This window comes from Myxine glutinosa, chromosome 8, assembly GCF_964187855.1.
Source record: "Myxine glutinosa chromosome 8, kmMyxGlut1.1, whole genome shotgun sequence".
NCBI lineage: Eukaryota > Metazoa > Chordata > Myxini > Myxiniformes > Myxinidae > Myxine > Myxine glutinosa.
The window spans coordinates 11,603,544-11,617,408 of record NC_136268.1 but is presented as its reverse complement, the minus strand read 5'-3'; positions in this window follow the sequence as shown (position 1 = coordinate 11,617,408).

Below are 13,865 nucleotides of genomic sequence, written 5' to 3'. Positions count from 1 at the left end.
ATGGTGAGCTGCCCAGGCCCTGATGCAGCAAAGCTGCCCCAAACCATAATATTTCCACCACCATGCTTTACAGTTGGTATCAGGTTCTTGTGGTCAAATGCTGTCTTTGATTTTCGCCAAACATGTCTTCTGGTACTGTGGCCAAATATCTCTACCTTTGACTCATCTGTCCAAAGCGCATTGTTCCAGAAGTGCTGGTCTTTGCCTTGGTGTTCATTGGCAAACTTTAGTCTTGCCCTGATGTTCTTTCTGGACAGCAAAGGTTTCCTCCTGGCACACCTCCCATGTAGATCAAATTTGTGCAGCCTCTTTCTAATGGTAGACCTGTGCACTTTGACATCAACAGTGGCAAGAGCTACCTGTAGGTCCCATGATGACATTCTGGGGTTCTTAGAGACTTCTTTCAGCATTTTGCGGTCTGCCCTCGAGCTGAACTTGCTGGGGCGGCCTGGTCTGAACAAGTTGGCAGTTGTTTGGAATCTTCTCCACTTGTAGATGATCTTCCGGACAGTCGATTGATTGATTTCAAATTTTTGGAGATCTTTTTAAATCCCTTCCCAGACTCGTAGGCATCTATAACCTTCTTTCTGAAGGCCTCAGAGAGCTCTTTTGATTTCGGCATGGTGACGCCGCACACTTCAACAACAAAGAGCAAACCAAACTAAATGTCTGAGGTTTAAATAAGACAGGTTCCTCCAAGATCCTCTCTAACGATGTTCTAATCATTTGCACCTGAGCTGGTGCACCTGATTGTAATTTTAGGTATTTGAAGTAGTGATAAATGTCGGGGTGTACTTACTTTTTCCACATGGGAAATTTGCATTTATGTTTATTTAAATTATACAATGGACTTCAAAATGTAAATGTTTCATGATATTTGTTATATTATATCACCTTTATCTATCAATATTGTTGAAATGAAGATCAAATAGCTGTATGTTGAAATATGTTGAAAAAGTCAAAACTTTACATGGGGTGTACTTACTTTTTCACGTGACTGTATGTTCGTGAGGACCTGGAGTTATGGTCCTTATCTTGAGTGTATTTCACTTTATAAATGCTGATGTGATGAAGTTATTGCTGATGCACTCTGTAATATTGTTTTTCTTTGACATTGTGTGAGGCTCGTCGAGAAGTTCGTGCATGCATCACATGTCGGACAAGGCCCATGAGAAGACAGTGTATCTGGCGTAAATTACAAGGATGTTGATAGACAAAGCGCAGGTGAACACGGTCAGTGTATAGGATTTAATAGTGGACGATAGCACTGTATAGTATGATATCTCAAAAAGTTATGGATGGATCATGACAAAACTTCCGTTTCCAGTCTTGCTGGCGAGGGTTCGTTTATTCTCAGCTCTCCACGCTTCTCATCGAAATTGAAGTTAAGTAATTGTTCCCATTTGTATTTTCGTTATAACTGTATTTATTTTATGGTGTATATATTGTCTCCCGACGAAGATTTTCGGTGTAAATCTTTCATACCTGTATTGAAAATCGTGTTAATTCGTGTCGTGTCTTGAGGCCTTGTACAGTGTACACTGTACAACCTTGAGGCTTTGTTTTTCTCTCAGCGGTCCGTCGTTTGTGATCCAATAACTTTCGTTCTCTGTTTTCCCAGTCTTTTCACCCCATAGCCTACTTCCTTATGTAAATCTCAACTCAAAAAAAAAAAAAAAAACATTTCCTTTTTTTTTTTTTTTTTTTTGTGTATACTGAATCGAGGCTCGTGAAAGAGCTAACATTTATTTCACAAACAAATCAACCAGACAAACAAAACACACAAAAAGAGGGAGCGGAAGACAAGATGGGGAGAGAAGGGGAAGCACACAACCACAACATTTGAGAGCAGGGAGAAGTGTGGGAGGGAGAGGGCTTGGGGGCAGGAGGCGTGGGAGGGGGAAGAGCGGTTCTTCTTCAGAGACTTCTTCAGAGTCAGAGACTTCTTCTTCTTCAGAACAGAGAACTTCTCTGTTCTCATTCGTTTATTCATTCTTATTCGTTCGTTCGTTCTTCGACCACGTGTTTCTCCCCCATTTCCCCAGATAGATTGTCAAATTTCAACTCGTTATTTTATGGTCCATGCATTATTGTTTGATTATAGTTAGTTTTGGTTTGAATTTCCTGTAACTCGTAATTAATTAATCGTGTTCTGCTCCTCGTGTGCGGCCTTGTAGTTGTACCCCCGTCGGTGTTTGTTAACTTAAGCGTGTTTTGCTTGGCTCTTAGTTTTTCCCCTTCTACCCCGAACATAATACTCTGTCTAACGTTCTAAATCCCCACCCCCCCCCCCCCCCCAAAAAAAAAAATTCTTTTCCTTTCTCCACGTGTACTGTCGTCTCATCCTGTATTTTCTGTCCAGGTGTGCTGTTCGCCCCGCCCCCATTATCTCCTTGCCATCCACCGTTTGCCCTGTTCACGTGACTCGTGGTGGTCCCTCTCGGCTCTGCCCCCGTTGGTATTTTGTGCATATAAGATTGTTCACGGTTCTGTTTAAATATTATTCAAATATGTTTAACCTTTCCCCTTCAGTGTTTTACTCAGTGGTATTTTACAACACGCTGTTTTTCTTCCTATTTAAAGGGTTCTTTTCAATTTCGTCTTCAACTCATTCCACTTCAAAAAAAAACTTTGCACATCGTTCTTAAATGGATCGCTAACTTGAAAATCACAATAAACCCAATTTGTTATAAATGGTTGTCTTTCATTAATCATCCACTTTCTAAACTCCCCCCTTTCCCCTCCCATTCAAAACTCCCCCCCAACCTCTCCCCTTCAAATCTCCCCCCCCCCAACCATTCCTCTCCAATTCTCCCTCCTCCCCCCTCCTCCTCAACGCTACCTCCTCCCCACTTCGTCTCCCTTCTATCTCATACTTCCACCGCCCCAAACCTTCTACTTTCCACCGCCCCCCCCCCCCTCAAACAACCCCTCACTGTGCCTCATCCCATCACCATCAAACCTTTCGTCCTCCTCATCCTTCCCTTTCTTGGAACTCTTCTGCATTCTCTGACACACTATCAACTGCTCTCCCTACCTCCCCCTCTCATCCTTCATCTTACCCTACTCCTCCCCTCCCCTGTCCTGTACCCGATGCTCCCCCTCTCTCTTCATTAACGGTATGGACCTCAAACATCCGGGGCCTTCGCTCAAACCTGACTGATCTCTCCATTCAGGTTGCTTCTGACAATCCAGACTTGATATGCTTAACAGAAACTTTCCTCCTTCAAGATGTCTCTGATTCCTTAATATCTCTTCCTGGTTACTCCCTCCTCCGGTATGATAGACCTGAGCCTCGTCCTGGTGGTGGGGTGGCTATCTTAATCAAAAACTCTCTTCCTCACTCTCCTTGCACTGCCCTCTCTCCACCCCACCCCCAGGAGTACCTCTGGCTACGGCTTCCTCTCTGCTCCCACCTTTTGTTCATATGTGTTGTGTACCGTCCTCCAAACCGTGATGACTCCATTTACATTTCGCTGTCTGACAACATGGACCAACTTCTATCCACTCATCCCAACTCTCTCTTCCTCATATGTGGTGACTTCAACTGTCATCATGCCACCGGGTTGGGTGTGGGTTCCTCTCTCACCAGCCATGGCACCTCAGAAAAGGACTTCTGTGACTCATTGGGACTGACACAATCTGTTAATTTTGCGACTCGGATCGCCGTCAATGGAGTATCTTCTCTTCTGGACTTTGTTATGACTTCCCTGCAAATGTCTGCTGCTCTTCTTCTGCTCCAATGGGTTCTTCTGATCATGTGCTTGTTAAAGTGGACATCTCTCTGGCTATTCTCAGAGAGCCTCCTCAGCGCCGACGAGTCTGGCATTTCACTCAGGCTGACTGGCACGGTCTTCAAGCAGCCAGCAATCATCTGGACTGGTCTCCCATCTCTACTGCCTCTGACATCAATTCTTCCTGGGAATTCTTCCAAAGCAAAGTGCTCTCTCTCATGCACAGATTTATCCCATCTCGTCTTCAGTTGTCTTACCCTTCCTCCTGTGCATGGTACACTGAATCTTGTGGTGAGGCAGTTGCCCTGAAAGAACTTGCCTTTGCCTCTTGGAAGGCAAATCCATCTGAAGGCAATCTCAGTTCCTTCCACCAACCTCGGAACAAGTGTGTGTCTACCCTCAGGAGTGCCAGGAAGCACTATCTCTCCACACTCAAGAATGATCTCTCAAACCTGTCTCCCTCCTCCAAATTCTGGTGGCGTCTCGTCAAATCCGTTTCTGTTGTTTGTTCCCCTTTCATCCCCTCCCTTACCTCAAATGGCTGCACAGTTGACACTGCACGTGACAAAGCCGAATGCCTCAACTCTGTGTTTGCCTCAAAATCTTGTGTCCCAAACCCATCTCTCTCTGTTCCCACCTTTCCCAGTCGAACCCAACTGCTCCTGGCCTCTGTGTCCTTCTCTCCTGACAAGGTGGAGAAGTTTTTGTCAAGCCTCGACTCTGATTCTGCAAATGGACCAGACGGCATCAGCCCACGCGTCCTAAAATCCTGCTCTGCCGCTCTATCTCACCCTCTCTCTGTCCTTTTCACCCTCTCTTTTGCTCAAGGTCGTCTGCCAGCATCTTGGAAATCAGCCAACATCGCCGCTTTACACAAAAAATGTGCAAAAACAGATCCTTGCAACTACAGACCAATCAGCCTGCTTCCAATTATCAGCAAAGTCATGGAATCCATCATTGCTTCGGATATCAAATCCTTCCTCTTCTCCAATGGCTTGATCTCTGTTCATCAATTTGGATTCAGACCAGGTCATTCTACTCTGGAGATGTTGCTTCTGCTGTCTCAACAATGGATGGAGGTCCTCAATGCCAAACAGGAAATCAGAGCTGTCTCATTTGACATTTTATGTGCCTTCGATACGGTCTGGCACCCCGCTCTGCTCACCAAACTCTCCTCCTATGGTATCCATGGAAATCTCCACTCATGGCTTGTGGACTTCCTCTCTGGTCATAGGCAACGTGTGGCCCTGAATGGATTTCTCTCATCTCCCCTTCCTGTTCTGGATGGAGTTCCCCAAAGTAGTGTTCTGGGCCCTGTGCTATTTCTGGTCTTCATCAATGATCTATCCGACTCTCTGGAAAATCCTCTCTATCTCCTTGCTGATGACTCCACTGTCTGCCGCTCCATTCCTCATCCCTCAGATCGGCAGTTTGCAGCCTCCTCACTCTCTGCAGACCTGGACAAAATCACAGACTGGTCAAACAAGTGGAACATGTCTTTCAATCCTGACAATTCTCACACTCTTAATATGTCTCTCCGAAAAGACCGACTGGAAAACCCTCCCAACTACTTTCTCAACAACCCCCTCCAAGAAGTTCTGTCGTTCAAGCTTTTGGGTCTCACTATCTGCCATGATCTTTCATGGGAAAACCACATTTCCAAGCTGGCCTCCAAAGCCAGTCGCCGACTGGGCATCCTCCGTCGTGCGAAGTCCTTTCTTGGCACACCTGAGGTCCTCACCACATACAAGGCTTTCATCCGCAGCTCAATGGAATACTGTTCCCCCCCCCCCTCTGGGCCGGTGCTCCTGCCTCACACCTAGCTCGGCTTCACACTGTTGAAACCAAAGCTTTCAGAATCATTGGAATCTCCTGCGATGAAGCTAACTCCGAGGGCCTTTCACTCACTCACCGCAGGCAGGTAGGTGGTCTTTCTGTCTTCTACCGACTCCTCTCCGGCCTTGCTCCCCCAGCTCTTTCTTTGCTCTGTCCCCCCAATATTCCTTCAGGTCGCACAAGATCTGCCTGCAACCCTCATGGTTAAACTGCCAAAATCTAGGCTCTCTGCTCACCTTCACTCTTTCATTCCCCTTTTCTCCCACCTCTGGAACAAACTCCTCCACTCCCTTCAATCCCACTCCTCGCTCCAGGTCTTTAAAACAGCTGTTCACCACCATCTCTTATCTTCCCCCATCCAAAACCTTGAACTTTTCTACCCCCGCTAATTCGCCCCAGATACACTTTTTTTGAAATTCCAACTTCTTTTCTGGAAGTCCTTGCAGTGTTCATATGTTTTATACCTCTCCCACCTCCCCCCCAAGCCCTCTCCCTCCCGCATTTCTCCCGATGTCCCTGCTCTCAAATGTGGTGTTTGTGTCCTTCCCCCTCTCTCCCCATCTTGTCTACCGCTCCCCTTATTTTTGTGTTTTATGTGTCGGTTTGACTTTTTGTGTGATTAATGTTCGCTCTTTCACGAGCCTCGATCTTGTATACAAAAAATGATAATAAAAAATCCCTGGGTTCTTAAGCCGCCATTTTGTTTCAGCCTATTCAAACATGCCTTGCCGTGGCATCACGATCTACTCTCACAGACTAATCAAAGTGTAACATCGAAATCTGGGTTCGGGTTTGGGGATCGCATTTTGAAGACTAAATAAGTGCCAAAATCTGGAGTGAAATCTGTAAATCATACTGAAATATGCAATTTGGTGTCTGATGTCTGACCGCAATACATTTGGTCGTTACTTAGCCAATCAACCAAACATGACAGGGGACTAAGGGTCACATGACGGAGGTTGTGGCAATTTAATATCCCTCCCCTCCCCAAGAGGAACTTACACCTTGGACGAACTCCATGTTGAGGTGTCTAACCGTATTAAGATAGCTTACCGTGGCCAATTTTCCAAAGCCGCTTCTTAAAACAAAAGTAACAACAACATAAAAGATAATAGCATAATATTAATGTTATTACAAATAATATTAATCTTACTATAATTCACCAAATGTCCGTCTGTCTGTTCGAAGGTACCGTAAAAACTGCTGAACCAATCGCAAAGATATTTTGGGTGGGTAATCCTGGGATCTCCAGGAGTAAAATAGGCTATTTAGTTTTCCCAATTTCAGCTTTGGTCTTCAGCATTCTCAGGTTTGGACTCCCGCATAACATTCGCGTTCACATAACATTCATTGTGACGATGTTCTCATTGTGACGATCTTATTATAATTCACCAAATGTCCGTCTGTCTGTCTGTTCGAAGGTACCGTAAAAACTGCTGAACTGATCGCAAAGATATTTTGGGTGGGTAATCCTGGGATCTCCAGGAGTAAAATAGGCTGTTTAGTTTTCCCAATTTCAGCTTTGGTCTCCAGCATTCTCAGGTTTGGACTCCGGCATAACATTCGTGTTCGCATAACGTTCATTGTGACGATTTTCTCATTGTGACGATGTTGTGACGATGTATGTTTTCACGGTAGTGTTTGACGTGACGGTGTGAACGTAATTTCGTAATGTTTTTCGTTTCGTAGTCCTTTAATGAATGTTAAATATTTAATGAACGTTTAATGTTTAATGAATGTTTAATGCCCTTTGATGTCCGGGGCCGCATGTGCGCTACACTGGACGGGCCAGCGTGTACCTTGCCCTTCGCCATCAGGCTCGGGTAAACTGCTGAGCCCCATCCGTGATGGGGACTGCGGCTTGAGACAGTGTCCCACGAACGAGGAATTCCCAGTAAGCGCGAGTCATCAGCTCGCGTTGCTTAAGTTCCTGCCCTTTGTACACACCACCCGTCGCTACTACCGATCGGACGGTTTGGTGAGATCCTCGGATCAGCCCCTGCACGGGCCATTCTCGGCTCATGCCGGTGCACCGAAAAGATGAGCGAACTTGACTGTCTAGAGGAAGTAAAAGTCGTAACAAGGTTTCTGTAGGTGAACCTGCGGAAGGATCATTATCGGGACAACATGAGAGCGAGCGAGACGTACGTGGTACGTGATCGTCCATGTACTGTTTAGCCATGTACTGTTTAGATTTTGATGATTTGCGTGTTATATGATTCAACGGATGTTTATATGAATCGTTTAAAATAAAAAAGCCTTCAATTTCTGATATTTTACCTTTTCATTTGGGCTTCCCAATTGAAGCCCCGCCCGTAGGGCAGGTACTGTTGCTAGTAATAATAATATCCCGTCTCACCCAAGGGATTTCCTACTTGGACAAATGCCATGTTAATGTGTATATGTAACCTAATGTGCCATGTCTTGGAAAACCCTTACAGGAAGTAAAAAAATGATAAACCACAAACACATGTGATTACCTTTTCAAACAGTCACTACTGCAGGTTAACACTAAACTGAAAGGAAGGAAACCCGGGGTGTGTTCTTCAGATACTAAGCTGCTAGCTAGCGCTTGCCAAGCCAGCCATTCCCAACTGTTTTGTTGGAGTGCTTGCTTGAGTGCTTAAGCCACTTGGCGAGTGCCCTACAATTTGCTTGGTAAAGGAACACACCCCTGTTTCACCATACGCTTATCTTTCCATTTACTTTATTTTTCATTTTGCTTAAATATTTGTAATGACTTCGTTGTTCAACTCTGAGTGTTCAACTCCTTCTTTGATGTTTGTTCCTTTGCATGACAAGACAGTTGACAGTGGTGGGGAGGGATGGAAGGGAGTGGGATGGGAGTCCGGGAAGAGGTGGGATGATGGAGAGGGGGGGGGGGGGGGCGGGTAATTGACTTTTTGTCGTTTTTGAAAATGAAATTACAAATTGACATTCAAGACAATGTTAAGGTGATGAATTAAATGCGTGCTCCATGCCTTTAATCCAAAACCTTGATCTTTTCTACCCCCGCTAATTCACCCCAGATCCACCTTGTTTGAAATTCCAACTTCTTTCCTGGAAGTCCTGGCAGTGTCCATATGTTTTATACCTCTCCCACCGCCCCCTTCCCACGCCCCCCCCCCCCCCCCCCCAAGCCCTCGCCCTCTCTCAGATCTCTCGATGTCTCCATGTCTCTCGGTCCCTGCTCTCAAATGTTGTGTTTGTGTCCTTCCCCCTCTCTCCCCATCTTGTCTACCGCTCCCTATGTTATATGTTTTATGTGTCGGTTTGTCTTTCTGTGTGATTAATGTTCGCTCTTTCACGAGCCTCGACCTTGTATACAAAAAAAAAAAAAAAAAAAAAAAAAAAATTGTCTTAGTTAAATATGACAAAAGTTTAAAATGTAACCTTCGCCTTGAGAGGCCGTTTCACAGTGGGTACACGTCATGGTGGCACCTGCAGTTCGAATCACACCCCTCAAGGGTAGCCCATGTTATAATCTCGTATAAAATAGTACGTGCTGTTTGAAAACGACAAGTGGTATTGTTATCCTGTTTGAACAGGAAATCAGGAGACACACGGAGAAGATTACATATTTATCATTAAATTTAACCTTTATTAATCATTTTGTTATTTTGCACTTGTTGTTAAGTTTGCCAAACCCTCATATTCTATGGTGCTGCCTTCCCTTCCTCTCCTCTCATGCTGCCTTCCCTTCCCCTCCTCTCATTCTGCCTTCCATTCCCCTCATGCTGCCTTCCCCTCCCCTCCTCTCATTCTGCCTTCCATTCTGGTCATGCTGCCTTCCCTGCCCCATCTCTCATTCTGCTTCCCATTCCTCTCATGCGGCCTTCCCTTCCCCTCTTCTCATTCTGCCTTCCATTCCCCTCATGCTACCTTCCCTTCCCCTCCTCTCATTCTGCCTTCCATTCTCCTCATGCTGCCTTCCCCTCCTTTCACTGCTGGCTTCCCGTCCCCTCACGGTGCCTTCGCTTCCCCTTATGCTCACGCTGCCTTCCTTTTCTCCTCCTCCTCCCTCTCCTCTTGCACCCCTTCTCTCTCCCTCCCTTCCACTCTTCTGCTCCCTCTTCCTCTACCTTCTGCCCCCCTTTCCCTCCCTCCCCCCTCTACTCGTTCCCTCCACTCCTTCCCTGTCCCTTCCTTTCCTCCTTTCCCCTCTCCTCTCTCCCCCCTCTCACACGCCTCCCTTCATCTCCTCCCCACCTCCATCTCCTTCCTCTTCCTTCCCCTTCTGCTCTCCTCCCCTCCTCCTCCCCACCTCTTCCCTTCCTCTTCCCTTCCTCTTCCCCACTCCCCAAGGAAACCCATCACAAGGAAACCCCTCACCAAGCTTCATTCTTGGGAAATTCATCCTCTAGAAGTGATCCCGGCACAGTGACAATATGCTGACTGTTTAAACTATGCTGGGGGCATTAAAGAAATATGACAGCATCTGAAAAGAGCCTTTTCAGTTTTGTGACATTTGGTGAAAATGCTTAGGGCTACGATCCTGCTCACAGCAGAGACAACACGCAGGAGTCCACACACACACCCCTTATCTCCAACGCACAAAAACATGTTCCCCAGAATTGTGAATCAACTTTAATAATGAAATGTCATTTTGTACCTTTAATTGTGAACATTGCTTACGAACATTTGCATAGCTCAGTTTTATTATCCCCTAGCCGAAAGCACCCGGCGTTGCCCGGGTTCTTTTTGAATGAATTTACTACTGTAATTCAGCTTTTACTCGTGGCTGTAGAAGATTGACTACAATAATTCAGCTCAGCTTTTAATTGCGAAATGGGCCCAGCCTGGCCGAAGCGGCCTCGACCGGCCTCGCCACTGTTACGGATTCGTCACTTCCGTCGTTGTGGTTTTCATCCACAGTAAGCATTTTTAGTTCCATGTACTATTATTGTTATCGTTTAAGTGAAATGGAGATAACTGTTTTCAAAAGGTGAAAAAATTAGTGTTTTAAAAGAAACCGGAAACCGGATGGGGAAAAAACCGGAGGAAGAAGAGGAGGAGGCGAAAAAGCGGAGCAAAGAGAGGTCGGGGAGAAGAAGCCAAGCTGCTTTGAGGTCTCGAGGAGACGCTTGCGAACGTGGGTCACGAGCGAACTTTGGTTTTCCAGGGAAAGGGATTCCTGTGACAGAGTTGTGATCGCGGTGACAGATAAACATGCGTGACGGGTTTTACGGTTGATTCCGAAGAGAATCGTTGGCGAGCAGTTACGCCTCCATTACGGGCCCGCCCGCCATTTTGCCTCGCTCCCGCGATTTCGCATCGCTCCAGCCTTTTCACCTCGCTCCAGCCATTTCACCGCACCCAGCCGTTAACCTGGTTTGCGTGTGTAACATGGATTTCGAGTGGGAATTTGCGGTTCTCCGTTTGGGAGCTGCTGAACGCTCATATCCGAAGGTGTGATTTCCCAGTCACCTTTTGGGTGCACCTTTGCGCCTCTTTGGCAGCGTTGACTGTCAGCCGACCTGGATTCTGGTCTCGATACGACCTTTTTCTTGCGATCACCGGAGCGTGGATCGACTTTGGCTTGGTGCCAGGAAAGAGACTTTGGGAATGTACTTTTCGCTCACGCAGAGCACCGTGAGTTACTGAGTTAAGACACTGATGGTACCATCATAGGAATGATATAATATTTGTTGTACAATTGATTAATATTGTACTTGTGCTGTTATTCTTGTGTGACATGAATACAATACTTGGTTGGTGTGGTTTCACCATTGGTCATTGACACATAATAACACATCTTTCTGCCGTGACTCCTTTCGGGGCTCGGAGGTACACCGTGGCCAGTGTTTGGAGAGGAGCACGTAACACCACCTAGACTATAACCTTCCCGGGGCCCAGCCCGACATTTTTGGTTCTTTTTGAATGCATTTACTACTATAATTCAGCTTTTACTCGCGGCCGTAGAAGATTAACTACTATAATTCAGCTCAGCTTTTAATAGCAAAATGGGCCCGGCCCGGCCGAGGCGGCCTCAAACGGCCTCGCTACCGAGCCTAAAACCTTTCCAGGGCCCGTCCCGACATTTTTAGTTCTTTTTGAATGAATTTACTACGATAATTCAGCTTTTACTCGTGGCCGTAGAAGATTGACTACTATAATTCAGCTCAGCTTTTAATTGCGAAATGGGCCCGACCCGGCTGAGGTGGGCCATGACCGGCCTCGCCACCTCACTAAAACCTTCCCGGGGCCCGTCCCAACATTTTTTGTATTCGAGGTTTCCTCCTATCTTTCACCGTTCAGGAGATTAGCGCACGCAGACAAACAAACAAACAAACAAAAACTTGCTTTTATATATAAAATATATTTTATATATAAAATATATTTTTTATATATATATATATATATATATATATTGTCGCGTAACCGTGATTAACACCACAGTTACGGATGACCGATTTGCGAGACTTTAACTCCCGAGGCGAACACTCAATGGCGGACTCAAGTTCAACACCAACGCACGGAATGGCGGGACGCAGCGAAGGCTCCGCAACCTTATCTATTAAAATCAAACACCCAGGAAAACTGCGTTCAGATATTATGTACAAAAAGTAATATAAGGGTTTATTAGGAAAAGTAAAGCCAGTGAAAAAGCCCGCCGGTAAATCTAATAACTCTAATAAACCTAAATCGGGACGTCCCCACACGACTGACAGCAAACACAAACGAGGGGGATTAATTACGAAAATAACACGTCTTGTAAAATGTACACAAGGAGCTCGGCTTATCTGTCTTTGTCGTCTTGTATTGTTGGCCGTCCACCCCGGCACCGCTCGGCCCCGATGCACCCACGAGGCCTTGCTCCACCAGGCTCCGATCCTCTCGCCGCCCACCAGGTCCGTGCACCACGCTCCAAAGCACCCAACGCAAGCCAGCAGCTTCACACGAGGTCGATCCCCACACAAAGCACGAAGACAGGACCGGAGAGAATGCAGGTGTGACTGCACGTCTCGTCCTTCCAACTCGCTTCTCAATTGCTCACTGCCAAGCTCGAACTCGACTGCGACTGCCCGAAATGGCGTGTCCTCTCCAACTCCAACTGGCGAACTAACTCCGTGTGACTTGCGACTCAACTCTCTGGTGCCTGCCTGCGTCTGCCACGAACTCAACTCAACTCCGCGAACTAACTCCGTGTGACTTGCGACTCAACTCTCTGGTGCCTGCCTGCGTCTGCCACGAACTCAACTCAACTCCGCGAACTAACTCCGTGTGACTTGCGACTCAACTCTCTGGTGCCTGCCTGCGTCTGCCACGAAATGGCGTCCGACCGTCGCCTATATTGGTGGCCGATGACGTCACATTGGCGCACTCCTCAGCCAATCAAAGCCTCCCGCGACTCCTGACATCTCCCCCCTCCGCCACCCTGCGGTCCCGGCATAACACGTGCCGGCCAGGTTTGTAGGCCTTTGGAGGTGTACCCGGTGGCGGCCAATTGTGGTGGTGTTTTTGACCTGGTTTCCTGTCAATTTAATACGAAGTCCTTGTCAGGGAAAGGGGATTATTTAATGTTGCGCTAAGGACCTAACTAATGTTTATGTGGTTTGCAGTGCCATAAAGGACAAAGGTTTGATTACTAGGTGATACTCACAGGGGCGTTACCTTTAATCCCTCACTATTTAACACTCGAATCTCCAGGTAGATCCACACTCATACATCTTACCCCGACAAACGCCTAAACATCAAGAACTTATTACATGTAGAGTCCCTGTCACGACAGCCGAATACCTACCTATTCAGATCTACCTAGCTCTAGATATTGCTCTACCAAATTCATAACACAGCCCCCCCCCTGGAACCGTAGCTCCTGCAAGGTTCACCGCAGGCGCTACCATTCCAGCCTTAACACTTACTGTCACACACTTAATTAACCTATGAAATAAATCAGGAAGGGCTGTGGGAAGTGAGTCGGACTACCTACCTACACTTCCTTAACATGCTGAACCCCTTAACCATCATGCAAGTATGTACATCTTCTTCGTTGTTCCTGTGGAGGGAGGAAACAACAACACACAACACTAACTTAACCACAAAACTTAACCATCTTTCCAAACTCAAAACTCTAACCTTTGTACATACCCCGGTCTACAGACCACGTCCCCCGGTGGATGCCACAAGACACAACCTTACCTGCGGGGCCATCCCCAATGCATCCCCCTAAATTTTCCACGGCCCTGTCCAGATGTTACAGGTGAGTGACACGGCTCGGTGGATTTCGCCCACATTCATGCTACACAGACCCCTTAACCACTCATTCTCATTCCATAGGTCATCAAGGCATTT